The sequence below is a fragment of the Ambystoma mexicanum genome, chromosome 8, assembly GCF_040938575.1.
Source record: "Ambystoma mexicanum isolate Mex_15411 chromosome 8, UKY_AmexF1_1, whole genome shotgun sequence".
Lineage (NCBI taxonomy): Eukaryota > Metazoa > Chordata > Amphibia > Caudata > Ambystomatidae > Ambystoma > Ambystoma mexicanum.
Genome location: NC_090929.1, coordinates 231,140,800 through 231,164,768, shown reverse-complemented (window position 1 = coordinate 231,164,768; position 23,969 = coordinate 231,140,800).

The window sequence follows — 23,969 nt, the reverse complement described above, 5'->3', positions numbered from 1 at the left end:
AGGCGCAATCCGCAGTATTCGGGCTAACTTCCTTTTCAAGGGACTCCGTGCGCTCCGCCAAGGCCCTGACGTCTTGTCGGAGTAGATAAACGTCCTCCTGCACCTCTCCGACCTTGAGGTCCAGCGCCGTTTTCAGTTCAGTGACGGCTAGTTCGAGTTTAGATTCCCAGGCCGCCCTTAGGTCCGCAATCGCAGCTAGGACTTCTTGGTTAGCGCCGGATGTCATCATGCCGCTTGCAGGCGGCTTGTCCCTGCTCTTGGTAGTCTTGACCCGGGGACGTCTTAGCGAAGTCGTCTAAGGTGGGCTGTTTCGCCTTCGGCCTCACCGTTCTATTCGACATGACCCAGAGGACCTGTATTTTGCACAAATGACAAATGTGCACTCAGTACGCCCCTTTCGCTCGGTCACTGTGCGGCCTGCTCCTTCCTTTGTTCCGGACATTGGTCGGCCATTTTGTGTCATCTTTCATCTCCGGCGCTCCTTATCTTTTCCGCACAGATCTCTGCCGCCGTTCTTCCTACACCATCCAGAAGTTCACCACGCCCAGATCATTACAGGATCTCGGGAGCTACTCCAGATCACGTCCTCCTACATGGCCCTCGTAGCCACGCCCCTCCGACTAGTATACTTTGTATCTCCACCCACCCTTTGGCTTCAACTCCCACAATTGTATCTAGTGCCTTCTGGACCTCTTTTGGTAATCCCCTCTTTACGATAAAGTAGAAAAATGATACTGAATGGTCCCATTGCCCTCCTGTTTCTACTCTCCACATTTCCTGTAATTTAAGAATAAACCTAACTGGGTCCTCATCATCACCCATTGTGCACTGCATTAAAGAATGTAAGTCAGGGTTATCGTAGGGCATCCCATACCTTTACTTCATTGAAGGCTGCTCCATCATGTTCATTATTTGCAAGAATTATTCCAGAGTTCCCAGCCCTTGCCCATATGTCCCCAGCCTGGTCCCCAACTATGGCGACCAGTAAACTCTTAAGGTCTCCTAGTGTTAAAGCTACGCCTGCTGTTTGTTTTTCAAATTCATAGATCCATTTACTGGCTCCGGCTGTAAGCAGGGGGAGAGCCTTAATCTAATATTTTTTGTCCATTTGAAGCCATGGCACATACTGTGTTATCCCTACTCCTTTATGTATAAGAGGCATCTATCTGCATGTCTATTTTGTTTTCAACCCCTTTTTTTAGTATTTTATGGATCGTGTAATACCATTAAATCTGGTCTATTTCTGGGTCTATCGCTTCTCACTGCCTCCTGTGGCAGGGACAGGTTTCTCACTGCCTCCTCTACTTGATCTCTTTCTTGTCCTGCCTCTTCATTAATTCTGCCACCTTCATCTTCCCATTTATTTCTCCCTTGCTGGTTCTACTTCTTGTCACAGGACCATCCATACTCTCTCCTCATCTTTTTCAACACAAACATTTCTTATTGCCCCAGGGTTGAATCGAACCAAAAAATCTCCTGACTTCCAATCCCCTATTTTCTGCACTGGTACCCTTATTTTTGGTGGTACTTCTTCAGGTTCTTGTAACCTGACCAACCTTTCCCTCAACTCTCTTAACTTGTAGTTTATATCTGCTTGTGAACCCCCTGGGTAAACTGATGCTACGGGCAAGCCAGCGCTTGTGGATGGGTTGTATGGAGGTGGAGGTGCAAAAGCTCTTGAATTACGCCCCTGCCCCCTAGTTGCTGATCCTGATAATCCTGTTGTCACCAATTTCTCTACCACTGGAGGCTTATAGACTGGATTTGTATACCCTACTGCAGGTTTAGGTGTTCCGGGGTATATCCCCTTACATTGGATCTCTTTTTCATCTTCCTGATCTTCCATATCCTCGAATAATCGCCAGAGATCTAGAATCTCTTTTCTTTTTTGTAACCTTTTCCTCTTATATTTTGCTGCTAAAAAGATGGAAACTTTTTCTAGCGTGCTTCTGTCATGGGAGCCCTGCTCTGGCCAGGAGCAGGACACCACCCCCTTCCTTTCTTTCCAATACCCATTGTTTATGATATTTGTCTATCCTGTCACAATACGGTGGCAGGGCCCTATGCATGTGTCTTATTGGGGGTTCTTCCCTCATAACATTGCGCACGTCCCTAATGCTTCACTTAGACCTTACTGCTATGTGCGCACGCTGCTGCTTGTTACACAAAAATACAGATCAACCCACTTTTTCCCCCACCCCCTTTATTCTTTTCCACTTTGTTTTCACACACACACACCGCAACTCACCCACCTTCCTTTCTTTTTTACCACAGAAGACAGCAAGAGAAAATATACAGAAATAATTGACTAAAATCCAGGCCCACTCCTTATACCAAGCCACTACTTATTTTTTCCTTATATCCTCGTAATACCACCTTCTCAGCTTTCTTTACATGCTGAGGATCCCATTGCTTTTATCATCATAAAATAATTCTGAGTGCCACTACCTTCTCAACCTATTATGGCTGAGGGTCCATTACCTCTCAGTCTTTATACGCTGAGGCTCCCTTTCTTCTCAGTCTTTATATGCTGGAGGATCCCTTTCTGCATTATAAAAAGTAGAAAAGTAGAAGAACAGAAATATGCAACAATTTCAATGCATAACACACCTCCTATCCAATCTATACCTTAACACATCATCAAAAGTCCTATTCAATCTATTTCATTGACCTCATACTTCATCCATTCACCTCACATACTCATACATTCATACATACATGTCCCCTTGTTATCTCTTACAAGAATCTACTCACATGTGCGTGTTCACCTGAGTTTCCTCTGTTACGAGGTCCCAATACTGGCCTGTCTTTCTCTCCGGAGCTACGCCCTGCTTCAGTGAGCAGAGAGGATTTCTTTTAAAATGGCTCCTTCTAAAAACACTCAGGAAACAGGTGTTTTTTTATTTGGGGGACCAGTCACTGTAGATGGCCGTGACTCCTTCCTGGTGACTAGGCCTGGGTCTTTGCAAAGTACGGGGGAAAACTGGGATCACACTGGGATAGTCACCACTTGTAGGGGTGACCCTAATTAGGCTCACACCAGAATAAATACACCCCTGTAGGGAAATAAGGCAAAAAGCAGATCTTGTAAGGATTTAACAAGTTCTTACAAAAATGAGGATGGTAGCAAAGAGCTCTGCTGCCTGAACGGTCTTCGCCTGTCCCTCTTCCGTTCCTTCCTGCCAAAGTGGTGCCCGGCAGGGGTTTATATAGGCCTGGCTTGCTGCAGTGGCATCACTGGATATGGACCATGGCTTCATCCCAATCTGTCTTTTTGCCAGAGCATGCTGTTCTACATTTTTCTAGCTCATTTAAAAACACCCTGCAGCTCGGTAGACTTTTACAAACCTTGAGGCCTAGACCAAGGGAAAAACTAAACATTTTTATAAACAAATTTCATTCATTCTGTCCATATCTCACTCCTCCTGCAAACGTTATCTGGGCCCTGTAGTCTCCTCCACACTTTATTTTTATAATTTGTCCCATCCTGTATTTTGTCGCACAGAACATGCAATCCTATTTTTACCCTGCATGGACCCTTGACGGACAGTACACAGCTGGTGAGTCAGTCAGTGTGCTGCCAGTGCTAGCCTTAGTGACGAACACTGTGTAAGCGGCTGAAGTCAATTTTTACATTCCTTCTGGGAAGGAGCTTGACTCCTCTACAGTACTAAGATTTTACAATGCCTAGGATCTGACATTATAAATCTATCCAGCTAATAGTTAATTGTGCCTTATTATTTAAACAATAACTGCCTTCTACAGTGCCTGCCCATGTCTGTGTATGTGATTACATTTGCATTAGAGAGCCTTCCCACTTCCCCCCCTCCCTAGTCCATTATAGCACCTAAAAGAGGTCTTGCCTAACTCTAAAGCGCTTGGGGGTTCGGGAGGACCCTTGTGGCTTCCCAACAAGCTGCACTGCCAGATCTCCAGACTGGACTCCTGTGGCAGAAAAGTAGGACATGCATTACTTACCGTAAAAGCATTTCTGGTGATTGTATCTGCTTAGATTCACATGCTGTGCATATAGTCCGACATCCAGTGGTAACCGCTGAGTATTGCATCTTGTCTTTCGAGAATCGAAAGGGGACGTCGACATGGGCGTGCCTGTAACACTACCCTAGCGTGACGTGTAGTGTATCCAAAATCCCTCACGCGTCCAGGTCCCTCCGATTGTATTTTTTCTGCCGTGAGGAAGCCTTATGACTATCGTGAGTGAGTACAGAAAAGATTGAAAAAAGCAGTAGACGTATATGTTCCTTCCATCCAAGCGGGGAGGAAGGGTGGGCACATGTGAATCTAAGCAGATACAATCATCAGAAATGCTTTTAGGGCAAGTAATGCATGTCTTCTGATGCTTGTTAATCTGCTTAGAATCACATGCTGTGCATAGACTAGCGAGCAGTACCCAGAGTTGGAGGTGGGTTGTGAGAAGGAACAGTAGTGAAAAGATGTCTTAGTACTGCTTGTCCCACCTGAGAATCGGACCTAGAATGAGTGTCTAGGCAATAGTGTTTTGTAAAGGTGTGTACAGAAATCCAGGTTGCCGCTTTGCAAATGGACTATAGGGGGAACATTTGCAATGAATGCTATGGAAGCCCCTGTGCCTCGAGTAGAGTGTGCTCTAGTCTTGACGGGCAGTTCTCTCTTAGCAAGAGTGTAACAGAGTGTGATGCATTTGATAATCCACCTTGAGATATTAGATTTGGAGACAGGGTCTCCCTCACTACCCACCTCCACTGAAATGAAAAACTGATTGTCTTTCTTCGTGGTCGATTTTTTTCCATGTAAAACATGACTGCTCTGCGTATATCCAGTGTGTGCAGGCTTCTCTCTCCCATGGTTGAGGGGTTCTGAATGAACATCAGTAGTTCCATGGACTGGTTCACATAGAACTTTGAATGAATTTAGGCGGAAACCTAGGGTGAGTGCGCAGAACCACCTTATCTCTGTGAACTCTAACAAAGGAGTCTAGAACTGAGAGGGCCTGTAGTTCACGGACTCTCCTTATGGAAGTAATAGCTATTAAAAAGGCAGTTTTGTAGGTGAGATCTTTGAGACTTGCTTTCTCCATGGGCTTGAACGGAGACCCCATAAGTCTAGTCAACACCACATTTAGGTCCCATCCGGGAGCCGGGTTAGAAATGGTAGGGTGAATTCTCTTTACTCCCTCATTGAAAGCCTTAATAATTGGTATCTTCCACCACACCTTCTGTTGTGACCTAGTGTAGGCTGAAAGAGCAGCTAAGTGAACTTTTAGAGAGTTAAAAACCAGGCCCGAGTCTAGTAAATGAGTCAGATACAAAAACGATATGGGTCGGAGAGCAGTCAATGGGGTTGAAGCTCTTAGAATTGCACCAGATGACAAAACGCTTCTACTTACTGGAATAGCAATATTGTGTATTAGGTTTCCTTGCCTCTCTGAGTATGTCCAAACATCTCTGCGGGAGTTGTAGGTGCCCGACCTCTATGACCTCAGGAGTCAGGCCGCTAAATTCATTGTTTGCGGGCATGGGTGAAGTGTTTCCCCTTTGTCTTGAGACATGTTGTACGGGAAAGAGAGTTTCATTGGAGGAGATAGGGACATCTCTATCAGATGAGCAAACCAGGGTTGGCGGGCCCACATGGGGCCACCAATATCATGGTGACTGGTTCCTGGTGCATCTTGTGCACTATCTTGTTGAGTAGGGGAGTCGGGGGGGGGGAGCGTAAACAAATTTCCCTGACCATGTGATCCAGAGCCCGTTCCCCTTGGAACGGTTCTGGGGGTACCTGGAGGAGTAGTCTTGGCATTGAGCGTTCTCCAGAGTTGTGAACAGGTCGATCTCTGGGAAGCCCCATTCTGCGAAAACGTTGGAGACGATGTCTTTGTGTAATCGCCATTCATACTCCATGGGTAGTGGGAAATCTCTGCTGAGTACGTCTGCCAGAAGAGTGAGTTCCCCTGGAACATGTTCTGACAACAGGAACATGTTGTGTTTGAGAGCCCACTTCAAAATGTTCTGGGACAGTTTGGACAGCCCTGGAGAGCGAGTGCCCCTTGTTTGTTTCGATAGTACGTGGCTGTGGTGCTGTCCCTAAGGATCAGGACTGTCTTTCCTTGTAGTTGTGCCTGAAAGGCTTTGAATACCGCCAATAGCTCCAACAGATTTATGTGGTTGGATGCTATTTCTGAGGACCAGACTCAGTGCGCCGTTTGCTGAAGCAGGTGAGCCCCCAACCCGTGAGAGATGTGTCTGTAGTGAGAATGGCTTCTACTGCGGGGGTGGTGAAGGATTTTCCTTTCAAGAGGTCTTTCCTCGACGACCACTTGGGGATGTGGGGGGGAGAGAAAGGAGAGAGAGAGAGAGAGAGAGAGAGAGAGAGAGAGAGAGAGAGAGAGAGAGAGAGAGAGAGAGAGAGAGAGAGAGAGAGAGAGAGAGAGACGAGGGCTGGCGAGACAAACACTATATCGTCCCATTGTCCGCTGGCCTGACACCACTGGCTGTTAAGCCACTCTTGCATTGGACGCATGCTCAACCGTACGTGAGGAACCAAATAAATGCAGGACACCATCATTCCTAACAGTCGCATGGCCTTGCGTACCGTCACCTCTCGACTGGCTACATATTGAGGGATTTGAAACAGCATGTTTTTGACCCTCTCATTGGAGGGGAAGATGAGGCTGTCCTTTGTTCGAATTAGAGCCCCTAGGAACTGATTGACTTGACTGGGGTCTAAACTGGATTTCTTCTTGTTGATGGAGAATCGCAGGCTGAATGAGAAGTCTATCGTCTTTTGTGTGTTTGACAGGCATGTTCCATAGGAATCCACTGTTATGAGCCAGTCGTCGAGGTAAGGATAAACTGGGATGGATAATGTGCCGCTGTCACTGCCAGTACCTTTGTAAATACCCTCAGTGCTGAGGCAATGCCGAAGGGAAGTACCTTGAACTGATAGTGCTGGTCTTCTATCATGAACCAGAGGTATTTTCTGTGCGCTGGCAACATTGAAATATGAAAGTATGCATCTTTCATGTCCAATGTTGACTAGTCTACCTGTGTGAGCAAGGGAATCACTTCCTGCAGAGTGACCATACGATACGTTTGAGGTTTGACAAATTAGCGCGCTGGGCGCAAATCTAGTACAGGGCAAATCGTGAGATCCTTTTTGGGTGCAAGGAAGTACACTGAATAAATACCCTTGTTTACCTGTAGAAGAGGTACGACTTCTATGGCGCCCTTTTCCTGCAGAATCTCAACCTCTTGTATCGGGATGGGTAGATGTTCAGGCATCAGGCGTCTTGATCGTGGAGGTCTGAATTGGGGGGGGGGGTCCGTCAAAATTCTACGCAGTACCCGTGGGCGACGGTGTTGAGTACCCACTGGTCGGTTATCCCCTCCCATGTTCGAAGAAATGATGTTAGCCAACCCTCTACTTGGGAGGTATGGGAGAGGACCCGGATCTGCTGGTCATTTCTGACCTGAGGCCACGGAGCCTCTAGGGGTAGAATTCCGGCCCCTTCCTTTTCCACTTTGTTGACCTCTTGGGGGATACAGGGTGGTGTAGCTGGTTCCCTGGGGCGAGGACCAGTTACTTCCCGAGCTATATTGGTTGTGAGGGAAGCGTTGGCCACAAAAGGAACTTCTTGAACCGCTCCCTTTCCTTGGGGAAGGCCTATGGGTGATTTGATCCAGGGTCTTGAGGGTGTCGTGCTCCTTTTTAGCTATTTCAAGCGCTTCATCAGCCGCTTTCCCAAATAAGTTAGTCTCCTCCACCGTCTTATTTATTAATGAAGCTTGGGTTTCTGGTTTGAAAACAGAGTTTCATAACCATGCGTGCCTCTTTAGGAGGGTACCTTGGGCCAAGGTCCGGCTAGCCGTTTCTGCCGCATCTAAAGTATTTTTGAGAATACTCTGATTAACCCGCTTGCCCTCAGCTACAATGGAAAGCAGGTGTGCCCACAGCGGTTCAGGGACTTCTTGAAGGCCCTCTTGAAGTATGTTCCATTGTGCGTCTGAATAGCTAGCCAACAAAGTTGTGTTATTAGCAATGCGAGTGGAAAAGGCTGTGGCAGTTGTGACCCTTTTCCCTAGTGCGTATAACATTTGCACTCCTTATCAGGGGGTGCATTCCCCTGTGGACAGGAGGACCCCTGCCCTCTTCCTGGTTGTAGTTACCACCAGGGAATCTGGAGTAGCATGACCCCTGATGTAAAGGGGATCAGATGGGGAAGGGCGAAACAGTTTTTCCACTCTAGGATTGACTGCCCTTGTTAGGGTGGGTGTCAACAATGAAGGAGCCTAGAGTTTCTTGATTGAATCCAACAAAGGAATAGCCTGGCTGGCCAGAGGTTTTTCCTTTAAGATGTCCTCGACAAAATCTGCCTCTGGTACAGCTTCCTGAGTAATCTGGAAATGTTCAGCTGCCCTCTGTAGGATAGCGTTAAATGCCATTTGGTCGTCGTCTGGAGAGGCCTGTCCAATGGGTGTTTTGGGGGGAATCCATGCACAGGGCGTCAGGTTCCGGTGTTGGAGTAGGTGATGCCCATGGCTGAGGGTCGACCCGGTCGTGGTTGTCCTCCCAACCCTCTGTGGAGTCAATGTGATCATCTCCAGGGTCCCCCAAATGAATATTCATCCTGATTAAATTGGTCTACAGGGATCTCATCCTCAGCGAGGTCATAAGTCTCATCTTCTTCCTGAGAAGGATCAAAGGTTTTTGCAAGCTTTGCAAAAGAGGAGAAAAAGCTCTCCTCTCGAGGCCTTTTGGGGGTGGATTTCTCTGAGAGCTCTACAAACCTCTCCAACCTATTCATACGCCACTCAAACTTGTCTCTGGTCCATATTGAGGAACCAGAGGAGTATAGGGGTGGGAAAGGCTCTTCTAGTTGATCTTGTGTTGAAGAACGTCAAGATTTTTCATTAACGTCGAAGAAAGAGACCCAGGGCCCTCTGAAAAGTCCTTTGAGGTTCCCACGGTCGTGGTGTGTTTTCGGACGTATCCTTAGGCCTATCTGTAGGTTTCGATGAATCCTTAGGTTTATCCTTACGTTTCGACAAGTCCTTCGACCGTTCTCTCTTATTTGACGCCAAAACAATCCTAGCGATGCTTTCGGTAATATCTGGCGTCTCAGTGATGTTTGGATTGGGCCCGCGGTTGCTTTCGGGGTAACCGGGGCCTTCTCGTCCGCTGACGCCTTCTTCCGATGCGATTCGATGCACACTTGAATATTGGCGCTAGCGCCCTTTGATTTAGACTGCCCAGTCGCATGCCGCACCTGCAGTTGTGGGGGGGGGGGCTGCCGATCCTCGGGCACTGCCGAACTATCCGGTGTGCCCGTTGGCACAATGGAACGCTTTGACTGTTTAGGTCGAAGATGAACCGGTGGTTGTGTCTTTAGTGCGGGAAGAGTGTGCGCCTTTGTCGCTGGGATGTACAGTCCCCATAGCAGGACTCATGTCGTGCCTGTTGGGGCCGGGGACGGATGACGCGGAGCGTAAGGTCAATGGCCTCTGATTCGGAGCCCTGGTCGTCACTAAGCCCCTCGTCACACTCGGGAGCTCTGGCGACGGGGGAACTACTCTCGGCCTGCGACATTCCGTAGGCCACCCACCCCTTCACACAGCACTCCTTTAGTGCCTTCGGACGCAGGAACTAACAAGCCGAACAGGCCGCTTTGTTGTGATTAAGGGGAAGACACCTATTACACTTATGGTGTTTGTCTTTCCACTGGAATTTGGCCTTGCAAAACCTAAATGGAGTCCTCTCCATAACAGAGGAATAATACAGTGATGACAAGACCAAGGGAACAAAGAGAGAGGAAAGGGAAAGGCATTCTTAAAAAGGAAAAGTCCACCCCGACCCCACTCTCCCTACTGTGTAGGCCGGCCAGAAGGCCCAGGCACTTTCCGTCGAAGCTCCGTGGAGCAGGCTTCAGCGTAGGTCAGGAAACAGCCATTGAGGGAAGGGATGGCAAGATAATATCCATCAACAACAAAGGTCGAAAAGTATAACAATAACAATGTCTCTGGAAGAACTTTGCATAAGGCGGCCAGTACACTGGCCGGAATAAAACATTCTGAGGGACCTCCGTGCGTGAGGGATTTTGGGTACACTACATGTCACATTAGGGATAGTGTTACAGGCACACCCATGTCGACGTCCCCTTTCAATTCTCGAAAGACAAGATGCAATACTCAGTGGTTGCCACTGGATGTCGGACTATATGCACAGCATGTGATTCGAAGCAGATTAACAAGCATCAAAAACAGAAAAACACACAAAGGGAAGTAGTGAGACAAGGAGGCCCTGTCCCTCGAAAGCATTTCCAGCATCACACCGAGAGTCACTAGTTCTGATCAAGGTGACAACGGACCGAGTTACTAACCTCTGGATTTGTCTCCCAAACGACAATGACTCCCTCTGAGGAGGCGGTGCAACGGAGGAGAGCAGATGCCACTGCTGTTAAATCTCCAGCTTCTGCAAGTGACGGTCCTTGCTGCTGTCATTGGTCATGCTTTCGTTAGTATGACTCTGATATTTTGTGGCTCTGGTACAATCAGTATCTGTAGTTTGGACTGGTGAGAGGATTGGGCGACCCTAACTCTGAACTGTGGATTTCGCTCCTGGACACTTGACAGGCAAGGAAGATTTTTGGAACATCGAGACTCGCTGTGCTATAGAACTTAAGGATTTTTGACTGGAGGGTTGGTCCAGAGGACAGTCTCAGGTCGCGTGTCATCCCGTATTTATCTCAACTAACTAGTAAAGGAACTTTGTCTGCAACCCACAAACTATTGTCCAGAGGACGTGGCTGTGGTGCTGGAAATGCATTGGAGGGACAGGGCCTCCATGTCTTTGCCCTGTACTCCCTTATGTGTGTTCTATGTTGTTTTCTGCGCAGGAGTCTATGTGGGACTCCTGGCAGTGCAGCTCCCTCTTTTTGGTTGTGGTAAACAGAGACCCTTGGGATACCCGTATGGCACCCATAGGTGGGGGTATAACCCTGTACCCCTAGTGTATGTTTTTGGGCACCTGTGTGTGGCCCACAGAGCGGGGCATGGGCTGGTGGCAGCTCCATGCTGAATTTGACAGGTGGTCTTAGTAGCCTCCATTTTGAGATACCCAGGCCCTGCCATAGGAATCAGTGGATTCCTGATAGGAGACAAGAAGGCCCATGTGGCCTCTTGGTTTCTATTTCCTGTTACCTTGTTTTCCCAAAGTCCTGGCTCTGTCCCTTCCCCCGACTGGCTGTTGGGTGGAAGAACCATATATGGTATTGTGGAGAAGTCCAGGCCAGACTGGCTGGAGCCTTCCCGGTGACTGTATGTTGTGGGTACACCCTTGGGGTGGGACCCGGATGAGTGTGTGACCAATATGCACTTCATGTTATGGGTGTCTGGTGTCTGTGTATGTGACACAATGAATGAGACAGCCCTGCCCCAAACTGTATGAATGCAGTGTGGTGTGCTGAAAGGCTGGGTGCTTGCCCCAATCCACATTCCTTGTCGCCAGTGTCTGGGTGGAAGTGAATGGCCTGAATGCACTGTGAGCCTGATTGGCTGCCTGCCTGCATGAATGCCCTTCTGAATAATTGGCTGCCTGAGCCTGGCACAGCAGTGTGAATGAGAGACAGAGCAGTATAGCTGGGGACATCTCACTTACCAGAATTGTTCAGAAGCTGAAGTTGAAACTTGAAGTTGCTTATGCTTGAATCCCAGCTGGAAGAAGAAGAATTGCTGCTGCATTTGCTTAGACCCGAAACGAAAGCTGTCAAGTTTGTAGAGGACTGATCCGAGAGAGGACCTGGCTAGGAGACCTCTCCCCGAGCTACGAGGGAACCTTGTGCAGATAGCTAATCTTCACCGAGGCACCCTGGAAGCCAGTCCTGAAAGGCTGTCGACCGGAGACAGAGTCCACCGAGGAATCTCGAAGTGAAGCACCCGGACATCGAAGTTCACTGTTGTCGACCGGGATTCGGAGGATTGCCGTAACCGCTGGAAGCCAGTCAAGTCGTGTTGCCCAGAAGCAGGGACAACTTGACGGTGTGCTGCTCGACGACAAGAGCCACATCGCTCCACCTTTTGCCTAAGACATTTGAAAAAAAGGACTCCCTTGCCATCACCGTCGACCGCTTTCTCACGCCTGAGAAAGTCAAGGTCGTCGGCGAACCGAGGAGAATCCGCAAGTGGGTTTCCCGCCACCCGAAGTCCACAAGGACACCGACAAGGAAGATCCGAAAGCCAGCCATGGTCCAGTCCTGACCGTCGACACCGACACCCAATGCCCGCTGCTGGGCCTACCTTCTTCATCGTGTCATCTCTGCAGCACCAAACTCTTTCAGTGAGGACTCTAGACACCAGAGTTCACATTTCTTCGAGGATTATCGACGCCCTGTGGCTCCTGCTTTAAAGGGAGTTCACCCTCAAGGGATCTGTCGATGAACCGTTGAAGAAACTCTGCTATATTGGGGTAGTAGAACATTTCAGCAGGAAACAAGACTATTTTAAACATATATGGACTGGGCTTGCTGATACACTTTATTTACAGGTTGCCCAGGTGGGAGGACGGGGGATCATCACAAAGAACTGTGTCTTGGTAGTGGGACAAAGTATTCTGCCATTGTTTTACCCAACTTGTCTTCCTTCCTATGTCTGATGTTGATTCACATTACTATTTGATTTGTTTGCCATTGAAACGGTCAGCAGTTGGTACATTTTAAAGGAGTTGAGAGTTAACTGTGCTACCACATAGACATTGTACATATTTACCATATCAGAGTTGCCAAAGCACAAAGTGTGTTATTGATTGTGAGATATATATTTGTAAAGACGCCTGAGGGAGGTGTCTGTACTTCCTCTCTCTATATGGTAGAGGAGAGGCACAGAGGACCCCAGCCAAGATTCTCTATTATTGGTAACGTAGTCGAGCAATCAAGGCCTAGCTTCTCAGGAGGGGATGCAGGTTGGTTCTTAAGTACAGTGTAGTGCCCAAGCACCCACAAAGGAATGTCCACACACTGTATTGGTTAAAACACAGTCTTTATATAATTAATATTCAAGGTCATGTACACTATCACAATAACTCACTTTGTGCTCCGAAATCAACAATGGTAAATATATACAGATCTAAAGTGGTACCACAAACGTTATCAGATCTCATTAAAGTGCGTACGGTCAGAATGACACACAGATCAAATAAAATAGGAAACCAGCAGTAGAGAGAGGAAGGAAAGCAAGATGGTTGAACAATTGGCAGATACTGGTCACTACCGTTAAACACAGCTCTGTATGGAGATCCCCCCCACCTGGGCAACCTGTAGAAGAAAGATACAAGCCCAGTCCTTAAATTGTTCACACTAGACTTCCCAATAGTTCTGCAACCCCAAAGTACCTGGCGTTGCAGCGTTCCACGTCGGGGAATCGACGGCCCTTCTTGAGTGTCCTCCCTTTAAGGCAGGAGTCACAGGTCGAACGTCCGACGGAGAACAGGTCGAGCTACGACGGTGAAGTGGCAGCTTCATTCCTAGCGGTGCTCGTTGACAGGGAAGCACAAACGTCCTGCAAGGAAGAGGCGTGCGGGGCACCTCGGTGTCGATACTTCTGGACTGCAAAGAGTTTGTCTCTGCGGTCTTTGGGTGGCAGGAAACCCACCGATGGATGCTCCTCGACGCGTCAACAGTCAGGCCTTCTCCAGCAGGATACAGCGGCGACGACAACGCGGATGAGAGCGTCCTTGGATTCGAAAGTTCTTAGGCAAAACAGGAGCACGGCGGCACCGGTCGGCGACGGCGGTCGGCAACAGTGGCGATCAACAGTCCGGGCGCTTCTCCTTGGAGTTCCGCAGCAGTCCCCGTATCGGGTCAGCAGCCTGTCGAAGGTCTGTCTACCAGGGAGCTTTGGCAAAGATCAGCTGGTGCACGATGGTCCCTCGTAGCTCGGGAAGAGGGCACCTTACCAGGTCCTCTCTGGATCAGTCCTTGGAGGCACAGCAGCTTTCAGATCGTGAAGGAGAGCAACAACAATTCTTCTCGTCCAGCAGGGATTCAAGGTCAAGCATCAGTTAGTCCAGTTACTCGTCGTAGTGGACTTCAGCTTCTGAACACGATTCCTAGCAGTGAGAGGTCCCCAGATATACTGTTGATCTCCCATTCATTCCGCTGGGTCACACTCAAGCATCCAATCACGACTAAGGGCATTCATGCAAGCAGGCAGCCAATCAGGCACACTGTGCATTCAGGCCATTCACTTCTCTCCAGACACTCACAACAAGTTATGTGTATTGGGACAAGTACCGAACCATTCATCACTCCATACTGCATTTATACCGGTTTCGGGCAGGGCTGTCTCAGTCATTGTGTCAAACACCAGATACTAGACACCCATAACATAGAATGCGTATTCGTCACACACTCCATTCATCCAGGTCCCACCCACAGGCATACCCACAACATAAGGTCGTTGAGAAGGCTCCAGCCAGTCTGGTCGGCACTTCCCCACACTACCATATATGGAACTTCCACCCAACAGCCAGTCAGGGGGAAGGGACAGAGGCAGGGCTTCCCGGGACTTTGGGAAGATCAAGGTAACAGGTGATGGAAGGCAAGGGGCCATTTTGTCTCCATCAGGAATCTACCGATTCCAATGACAGGGCCTGGGCATCCCAAAATGGAGGACGCTCAGGGCATCAGTCATTTCAGCACAGAGCTGCCACCAGCCCGTACCCTGCTCTGTTGGTCACACCCAGGTGCCCAGAAACATACACTAGGGACACAGGGTTGCATCCCCACCCATGGGTGCCATAAGGGTATCCCATGAGTCTGTTTGCCAAACCAAAAGAGAGATCTGCACCGCCAAGAGTCCCACATGAACTCCTGCGTGGAAAACACGACAGAACACACGATAAAAAGCAGGATACGGAGGCCATGTCCGTCCGATGCATTTCCAGCATCACAATATTGAACCTTATTTTTATAAAGTGATGGGTTATTACATAACCTAGTGTGTGGACATACCTTTGTGGGGGGGGGGAAACTACACTGTACTTAAGAACCAGCCTGCATCACCTCCTTAGAGCTTAAGCCTTGGTTGCTTAATGTAGAGAAACTTGGCTGGGGTGCTCTGTGCTTCTACTCTGCCATATAGAGGGCAGGAGTACATATACACCCACTCCAGTCTTTACACTGGTGGCAGCGGTGGGATGCTAATGGTTTTAAGAATCAGTGTGTAACCTTGCCACCTACAAAATATCCACACTTTAATAATTTAAGGTTTAGTTGTGTACTAGGATAACTACATTACAATCACTGGAATCTATTGCAAATGGTAAATGGACTAGGATGAGCTTAGAGGCTCTCTAGAGTGCTTGTGAAGGCAGGGAGTTAGACTTTGAAGATTAGTCTAGGGCTGAGCTGATAGCTGCCCTTGTGGACTACCAAAATGATTGTGATGCTCTTGATGAAGGGGGGATGAAACCACTGAGGACCCTACCCCTGGGGTTATTATTGAATCTGTTTCTGGGAGTTCCACCTCGCCTGCTGCCTCTATTCTGAAACCGAGCATTGTTTCTTCAGGGAATTCCTTGGAACTTGAATTATTAAGGCCTTTGAATACACAAAGTTGGAAACTGAAGCTTAACTTAAGGAGGAGTTGGCACAGCAAGTGATATTCAAAGATAGAGATCTTGAACTTAGCAACAAGGACACTGAATATTAGAGAATCCAGCTAGAGTGGAGATTTAAGCCAAACCAGTCGAGTGTCAGGTCCCATGCCACCAAGTTTATAAAAGATTTGGTTGGTGTGTATGTGGAGGGTTCGACATCCTCCAATGGATTGAAACATCTGAAATGGCTTGTGGAATCTATGATGTTGATAAAAGAGATTGGGCTAAGTGTTTGTTAAGTAGAGTGCCTCAAACTGGTTATGACTGTATTCTGAAGCTGAGTGTGGAAGAAAGGGGTCAGTACGAGTGCATGAAAGTTGCTTTGATTGCCAAGTTTGGCAAGACACCTACCCAATACCTTAAAAGTTTCAGGGAATATAAGAAAACAGATAATGTGTCTTGGGTTGACTGGGTGAGTTCTGCAAATATGAACATGATGGGGCGGATTGATGGATACAAGATGAAAACCTTTGTTGAATTGTTCCACCTTTTGCTTTTTGAGCATTTTTCTGAAGCCTGTTCACGGGAACTGTGTCAGTATGTTGCTGACCAGAACATTTTGGATCCCTTTAAACTGGCCAGGCTGGATGACAAGTGGGTCTCCCACCTGGTGTCCCCTAAGGAACCCAGTGGGAAGGACAAGAACAAAGGGGACCTCTCGGAAGTCTGAGGAGTCCCTAAAGCATTCACAGTTGAGTAAATCTAAACCTTCCTCTCCTAAGTCCCAAAGATATAGTGGGGATAAGTCCTGTGGGGGTGGGAGTAAGAGTAGTGGTCCTCCTGCAGCAAAGCAGAATTTCAGTGGATCCAGTACCGTACCTCGCATTCCTGGCACTTGTTGGGACTGTGGAGCTCTGGACCACAAGAAGGGTGACCCCAAGTGTAAAGGTAAGGCACTTGGAGTCCAGGCTGTCAGCCTGACCTACCCTTGCTCCATGCCTCCTCTACAGTTATCACATTTGGTACTCTTGCAGAGATTTCCCTAGTGTCCCTTGGGGCCCGGGACCACTACGCAGATGTACTGGCTTATATCCCACAAAATACCTGCAGATTTTTGAAAAGCATCCCCCTGAATGGCCTGCCTTCTACAGGTTTGAGAGACACTGGGACAAATAGGACAGTGGTGGACAGGACCCTGCTCATGTCAGAGGACTATGTCGGTGCTCCTCTGAGAACTAACCGGTTAGCTGGTGGTCCTCCCCAATTATCTGCTGTATTCCTAGTCACCATCACAATTGCGGACAAGACAGCAAAGCTTCCCGTCCTGGTTCAGGACAATGTACCATCTTGTTGGGGAATGATCTAGTGGAGTAGGGGTTGATCTCGGATGGACTATCCCTGACTGCTGCTGCAGTCACTAGATCACAGGTCACACAGGGTTTGACTGCGAGTCAGGTATCCAAGCCAAAGGGGAGACACCCAAGGCGAGACTGAAGAGCAAGAAGGCCACCTCTGTGAAGGGGGCTCCTTCTCGTCTGGCTGCTTCAGCAGCACCCACTGGGATTTAGGCTCCGGACAGGCTGGGTCCAGTGGTAACCCGAGACTCAACTCCTGAGGGTGAAGAGCCAGAAGACTCTCCTGCAGGAGAGGTGCTCAACCCAGAGGATCACTTTGACCTTCAACACCTGCTGGCTGAAGGGGGCCTTCTAGGGTAGACTTCTGTAAGGGTCAGAGAGTGTGCCACTCTCTCTCTCTCTCTCTCTCGGGTCTAAGAAAACAGGCCCAGGCCATTTAAAATGTATTGGGAGGGTGAGCTCCTTTGTAGTGCGCCCACCAAGCGTGAACCTGGTACCCTCAAGAGGTTGGTGGTACCCCAGGTTTACAGGCCTTTCCTGTTGCAGTTGGCGCATGAGGTTCCCTTAGATGGTCATCTTGGTACCAAGAAGACTAAGTAGTGGCTCTCTGCCCATTTCTACTGGCCCCGGATGGGAGTAGAAGTGGAGTCCCACTGCAGGACCTGCCCACTTGTCAGTTGTCCGGCAAGACTGGTGGCAGTGTCATCGCCTCACTGCAGCCGTTGCCAGTGGTTGTCACCCCATTTGAGAGGGTGGGCCTCGACATTGTCGGTCCCCTTGACCATCCCTCTTCAGGTGGACATCGGTTCATCCTGGTCTTGGTTGATTATGCCACCAGGTACCCTGAGGCTATACCCCTTCGGACTGTTACTGCCAAGGTGGTTGCCCGGGTTCTCCTGGGTATTTTCACCCGTGTTGGATTCCCTAAGGAGGTTGTCTCTGACAAAGGATCCAGCTTCAGGTCTAGTTACATGTGGAAAGAGTGTGGGGTAACCTACAAGTTCTTCACCTCTTACCATCCCCAGACCAATGGTCCGGTTGAGAGATTAAATAAAACTCTGAAGGGCATGCTAGGCGCTATGGAAGAGCCCTTGAGGAGGAAATGGGATCTCCTCCTGCCATGCCTGCTGTTCGCTTACAGAGAGGTACCTCAAGAGGGTGTTGGTTTCAGCCCCTTGGGAGTTACTCTTTGGACATCCCGTAGGGGGCCCCTTGCCTTGATCAGAGAAGGTTTGAAAGTCACCCCTCCAGGTCCTGCCAAGAAAGTGGGGAACTATGTGTTAGGCCTCAGATGGAGGATGACACAGATGATGGGTCAAGCAATCGTGAATCTCAAGGCAAGCCAAGAATTGAACAAATACTGGGGTTCTTGTGACTAACTGCACAGTGCAAAGCGGCCTCCCCTACTTGGACTCGAGCAGAGTGAGAAGAGAGTGTTTTGCGTGATCTCTATTCTGCTGAAGTCTGTCTACAGTGGCTGCCTTGACAAGGGGGAGTGCCTATTTCTACTCACCAAAAACTCAAGCGGAGCGAGAAGAGTGTTTTGCGTGTTCAGCGAGCTCCCGAGGGAAGGCTGAATTTGAAACCCAGAAGTCAGAAGAAGGGGAGAGCCTCCCGACGCGCGACCTACTGTAGTCCAAAGCTTGTAAAACACGGTAAGCTTGCAAAAGCTGACACGTAACTCCCCCACCCCCTTTCCCTCGGTGCGTGGACCAACGCTCCATTGACTGTGAAACAAATAGACTGAAACAGAAAGTGGGTGTGGAGGGGTAATAAGAGCCGCGTAGCAAAAGCTAAAGTAAATGGGATACCACGGCAATCGAAGCGGACAAATCACTGAGAAACGTGCAACAACAAAGTAAGTGATGACAAGGAGCAGAAAAAAAAAAATCACTCTCCTCGCAATGTAAATGTGGGATAGCAGTATAATCAAAGAGCCTGCACGGGGGTCTCAGTAAAAGTAATAATAAGTCCAGCAGAGTCACTCGAACAAATAAAGTGACTATTTCACTGGAAACAGCGAAGAACAGTAAATAGTGTCCAAATATTGAACTACTGATCCGAGCAGCACAGCGAACGCGAGCAACATTATTAGTGCTTTGCAACGTGGCGGGAGCTACTAGGGAAAAAGGGGAGAGAACAAGGGGGGGAAGGAGGAAAAGAGGAATCAAAAGCACTGTTTGACCTATTGGGTAGATCCTCTAAAAATGAAACTACAGAGTACAGCTCACCTGGACCCGACAAAGGCGCCAGATTGGGACGGCTACTACTTGGAACCAGTGGCACAATCCACCACAATGGGGTCACCCTCAATAAGAGGTGAACTGGATAATATGCCAAATAACCAGCTCTCAATTGTGGCCCAAATCCAGTCTAAACCACACGCTGGAAGAAGAGGACAAAGGTAAAGAAATCCAGACAGACGGAACAAACCATTGGAAAAGAGGCCTAGAATACAGAGTCACCACCAAAAATATTCCCAAGAAAATCAAAGAATATTTTGAGGGAAGAAGGAGCAGAAGTCTGGATGAATTGGTTGAACAATCACATATCAATTGGACAAACCCGGTAGAAGAAAAGGGAAGGAGGGAAAAAAAACAGGATGAAGAACATCAGCTGCATGAAAGCGCAGAGGGCAGAAAAGCCCCAATGGAAGATGTCCACAATGAGAACTCAGTGGAGGGGGAAGAACGGAAAACACAAGCTTAATCCAACTCCAAGTGACGCAACATTGAGTACCCTTAACTAGGTCTTAAATTCCCTTGTGTTGGTCTTTGAGCTACTAAAGGGGGAGGTCCAGTCCCAAGAAGGAATAGTACTGGAACTAACCAATGAAGTGGTGAAACCAATGAAGTGGTGAAATGAGATGCCTCTATGGTCAGCCTCAGTAACGTGATTAACACTACAATAATTCCATCAATAGAAGAAGTTAAAAAAGAATCCATAAATCATTGAAAAGAAGCAGCTCTCCTTTGGATCCTCCTGACTGACAATGGAAAAGCAGAGGAGACTGGGAGGGACCAGTCCAGAAGATCTTGCAAAACTGGAGGGAAAAACCACCAACAAAAGATGTGGAGTATCAGGTTGGAGAACACAAACCTAAAGAGCCTGAGGATATGCCCTTATCGGAATCAACCATAGAAGAACTTTTGAAGACAGCTCAAATAGTGGAAGAACAAGAGGCCATTGGAAAAAGAGGACAAAAGCATAATAGAGGAAGAAACAGGAGACAACATAAACGACTCAAATATAAGCTGGACAGAAGCAAGTAATCAAACCTATAGGAGAAGAAAGAAAAAAAAGATGAAGAGAAAAGACTAGCAAGAAGTCATCCCTCATCTGACAAAGAAACAAGAAAAAAAACTAAAAAACAAAAGAAAACAGAAAATGGAAACTGCAAGTGAAGAAAGCAAACAAGGAACCTCAGAAAAAGAAAAAAAAGCAGAACAGGAAAAAAGCCAGGGATATGGAGGCAGAGGACGGGCAAGAAATTGTGGAGAGAAGCCTAGAAAATCGGACCCGAAAACAGAAGGCCGCAAAAAGGGCAGGCCAAGAGGATACAATAAATATACCAAAAATAGTGGGCGTGAGTATCGGCCTGCAAACTGAGACCCCAATCAAGCCCACTGAAGATCATAAGACTAACAATAACAAACTGAAACTGCCCCCGATCTTCATCAAAAAGAGCAAAAACTTTCAGGGATTGGGGGGGGGGGAAGAGGGTCCACATAAAAATTGCTCCAATATTTGAAAAGATTAAGACTCATCTCGACTAGGAATTGTACCAGCAAATACACCACCCAAATCTGGAAAGATGAAATTGGAATATTGGCCTGCAAAGTCCATTCTACCAATGATCCAAAAGAGAGTGCTTTAATTGTGATAAATGTTTACTGAAATCCTGCATCCTCTAAAATTCAGTTTTTTTGGGAAAACTAGCAGAATTGCTGGCTAAGATCAAGACAGAGTGGCAAGGAGCAGACATTCTGCTGGCAGGAAACTTTAAAGCAGAATGTGTGCATTACAAAAGGGGATTCACGTGGGTGAGAAGTACATACCCTCCAATAAAGGAAGGGCCTGGCTGGAATTCACAAAGGCATGGGACCTGAAAATGTTGAACAGTACGAACCAAGAGGAGGGAGAACCCTGCATGGCATATAATGCTAGATTATATTTTTGTCAGCAAGGGATTATTCTCCCGTAATCGGAATTAAAAGTAAAACAAGGAGGAGGAAGTGGCCACTTCAGATTAGAACTTTCATTTACAGACGGCCCTGAATTGAAATGACTAAGCTATTCCATAATCAAGAACTAGAAGGGATAAATGGGAAAATAAGGTTGATGAAATCCAGCCAAGAAGGGAAAGATCTAAACAAAAGACTACAAAACATCTCAGAACAGATGACCCAAGAGCTATGTCAACCAGGAAAGTTTATGAATGTAATATGGTCACTAGTGCCCCCAAAACCACCATCAAATAAAACAAAGCAGAAATATCTCCATAGCTTTGATGAAGATATCAGAGAAAGAAAGAGAAACTTGAGAAAAATATTAGAGGAATAAAGACCCAAAAATTGGATCAAGAATCCCATACTCAACAAATAAAAATAATCAGATGAAATTACAAGGCCTGGGTAAAGAACCATAAAGCTCTCCTTCACCAAAGAGATGGGGAGCAAATGCTAAAACTAGTCTCAAACTCAACCTCAAGAAGCTTCTGGTCGGCGATACGAGAGCTAGACTCCCAGCCTAGTAGCACGCTATGTAATTTGGTGACTGAAAAAAAGATGGTTACAAACAGCTTTGGGAAGAAATTAAAAGAACCAGATTGCGTGCCACTAGATAAGGGGTGGAAACAGTAGAGGAGGACGAGATCATGGAGGTAATATCCAAGGCCTCAACATCAAGAGCTGCATGTCCCAATGGCCTCACCTATCAGGTACTCAGAAAAAATCAACACTTTGGGCAAAACTATTAAAACGACTCTTCACTGAGATCCTACAACAAAAGAGCCTTAACCCATCCTGGAAGACTGCAGTGATAATACCATTCTTCAAGGAGGGGGATAGACTAAACCCCTCAAACTACCGCCCTATCGCCCTCCTGGATATCGAGAGTAAAATATTCATGAGGGTCTTGCTAAATGAACTCTCGATATGGGTAGACCAGGAGGAGGTACTGTCCCGATGCCAAACCGGGTTTAGAAAGGGCCTATCAACGGCCTTGAATGGGATTATGCTAAACCTTCTTTGTGAAACATCAATGGTTATGGGAGGGAAACCATTATTTGGGGCCTGGATAGATCTGTCCAAAGCTTTTGATCAAATTGACAGACCAAGGCTTTGGCATAAACTCAGAAAAAAGGGAATCCCAGAGACGCTCATGTCAATGCTAACGAAACTTCACAGGGGAACAAGGGTAAGGGTGCGCTTGGACAACAAGGGCCACCTATCAGACCCAGTCTCAGTATCTCAAGAAGAAAGAGGGGTAAAACAGGGTTATCTGGGGGCACCCAGATTTTTACACCCATTTCTAGCTGATGCAGGGGAACACTTGAACTCGTCCGCGTTGGCCAGTCCAGAACTTAATGGAATGAAAATATTCTGGCGGGCCTACGCGGACGACATCGTCCTGCTAGACAGAACCGCTATTGGCTTGCAGCGACTGCTGAACGGCCTGAGCAAATATGCGGAGGAAAATGGGTTGATAATATATCCTAAGAAGTCCAGGATATTGGCATTTAACCACCCAAGGAAAAAGATCAACTTCAAGCATTGGGTTCTAGATGGGCAGAGAATCCCACAAGTAGAAGATCTTACATATCTGGGTTACAAGGTCTATGCAAGCCCAGCTAACCATAAAGTAGAAAGAGATTTGCTCTCTAAAACCCTCTCCTTAATTCCCCACTTGATTAAAATCAGAGGGAGATATTGCAAATTCTCAGTGGTCCCAATGATAAAATACTACCTGGTTACGATACTGCCAATTTTACTATATGGCCTAGAAGCTAAACCGCAACTATGGGACCTAAACTGGGCTAAGGTGGAGGGTAGAATTTGGAAGAGAGCCCTAAACCTACCGTGGAGCACACCAGGAGGACAGTTCCGATTTTAACTGGGATTAAAGTCCTTGAACTGCCTAGTAGAATGGAAATTGATGTCCTTCTACAGGGAGATCACAAACCATAAAAGTGGCTCTCTGTATGAGGAGATCAAGGAACATCATAGTCAACTGAAATCTGGGATTTTGCAGGGACTGTTAGGGAGAATTCTCTGTTAAGGCTAATTTCCCAAACCTAGTGAGTCCCCCAGCAGCTTTGCTGGATTTTTGGGGTTTATTTTTTTCTCTTGCTAAGAGTGACACTCTTTTTCTCCCACTCTTAGACACGATTTGAGAGATCCTTTGACTTTGTAATGTGTTTTATGGGCTATGGGGTCTTTTACTCCATAGGGTTTCATGTATTTTTGGTAAGTGTGTTACACAGCACCCTCAGTGCAGTAACACAGGGGTGTCATAGTGACCCCCAAACATAGACTCCATACCCTGGGACTGATTACTATCTCCCAGGGCATGTAAAGTCACCATTGACTTTACTAGTGTTAAATTGTGAACAGAACCAGTACAAACCATCATATTTGGAGGGGAGGGAGTACTGGTAGGTGTGATTAGATTGCCCCTGGGTCTGTTTTTCGAGGGGGCACTGTGCAGTCCCCCCTCGTCGAGTTTCTGGCTGGTGGCAGTGCTTACCACGCAAAATATTCCACCGGAATATTATCTATGGGATTTTCCCATTCATTTTAAACGCACCACTTTTTTGGTGCAATGTTAAAGATACTGCCGGGTTATTTATTTAATATTTATTCCCCGGTTGGGTCTTTTTGCCAGGACTCGGTTTTAAAATGGCGTTTGTGTTCACCTCTGTAACTCCAACCCAAGTCGAGCCCTTTGTTACACTTTTTGGCGGGCTTCTACACAGAAGCCTCCAAAAGTGGTGCCACTCTGTATGGGTCTACAGGATGTGTGGGAGGG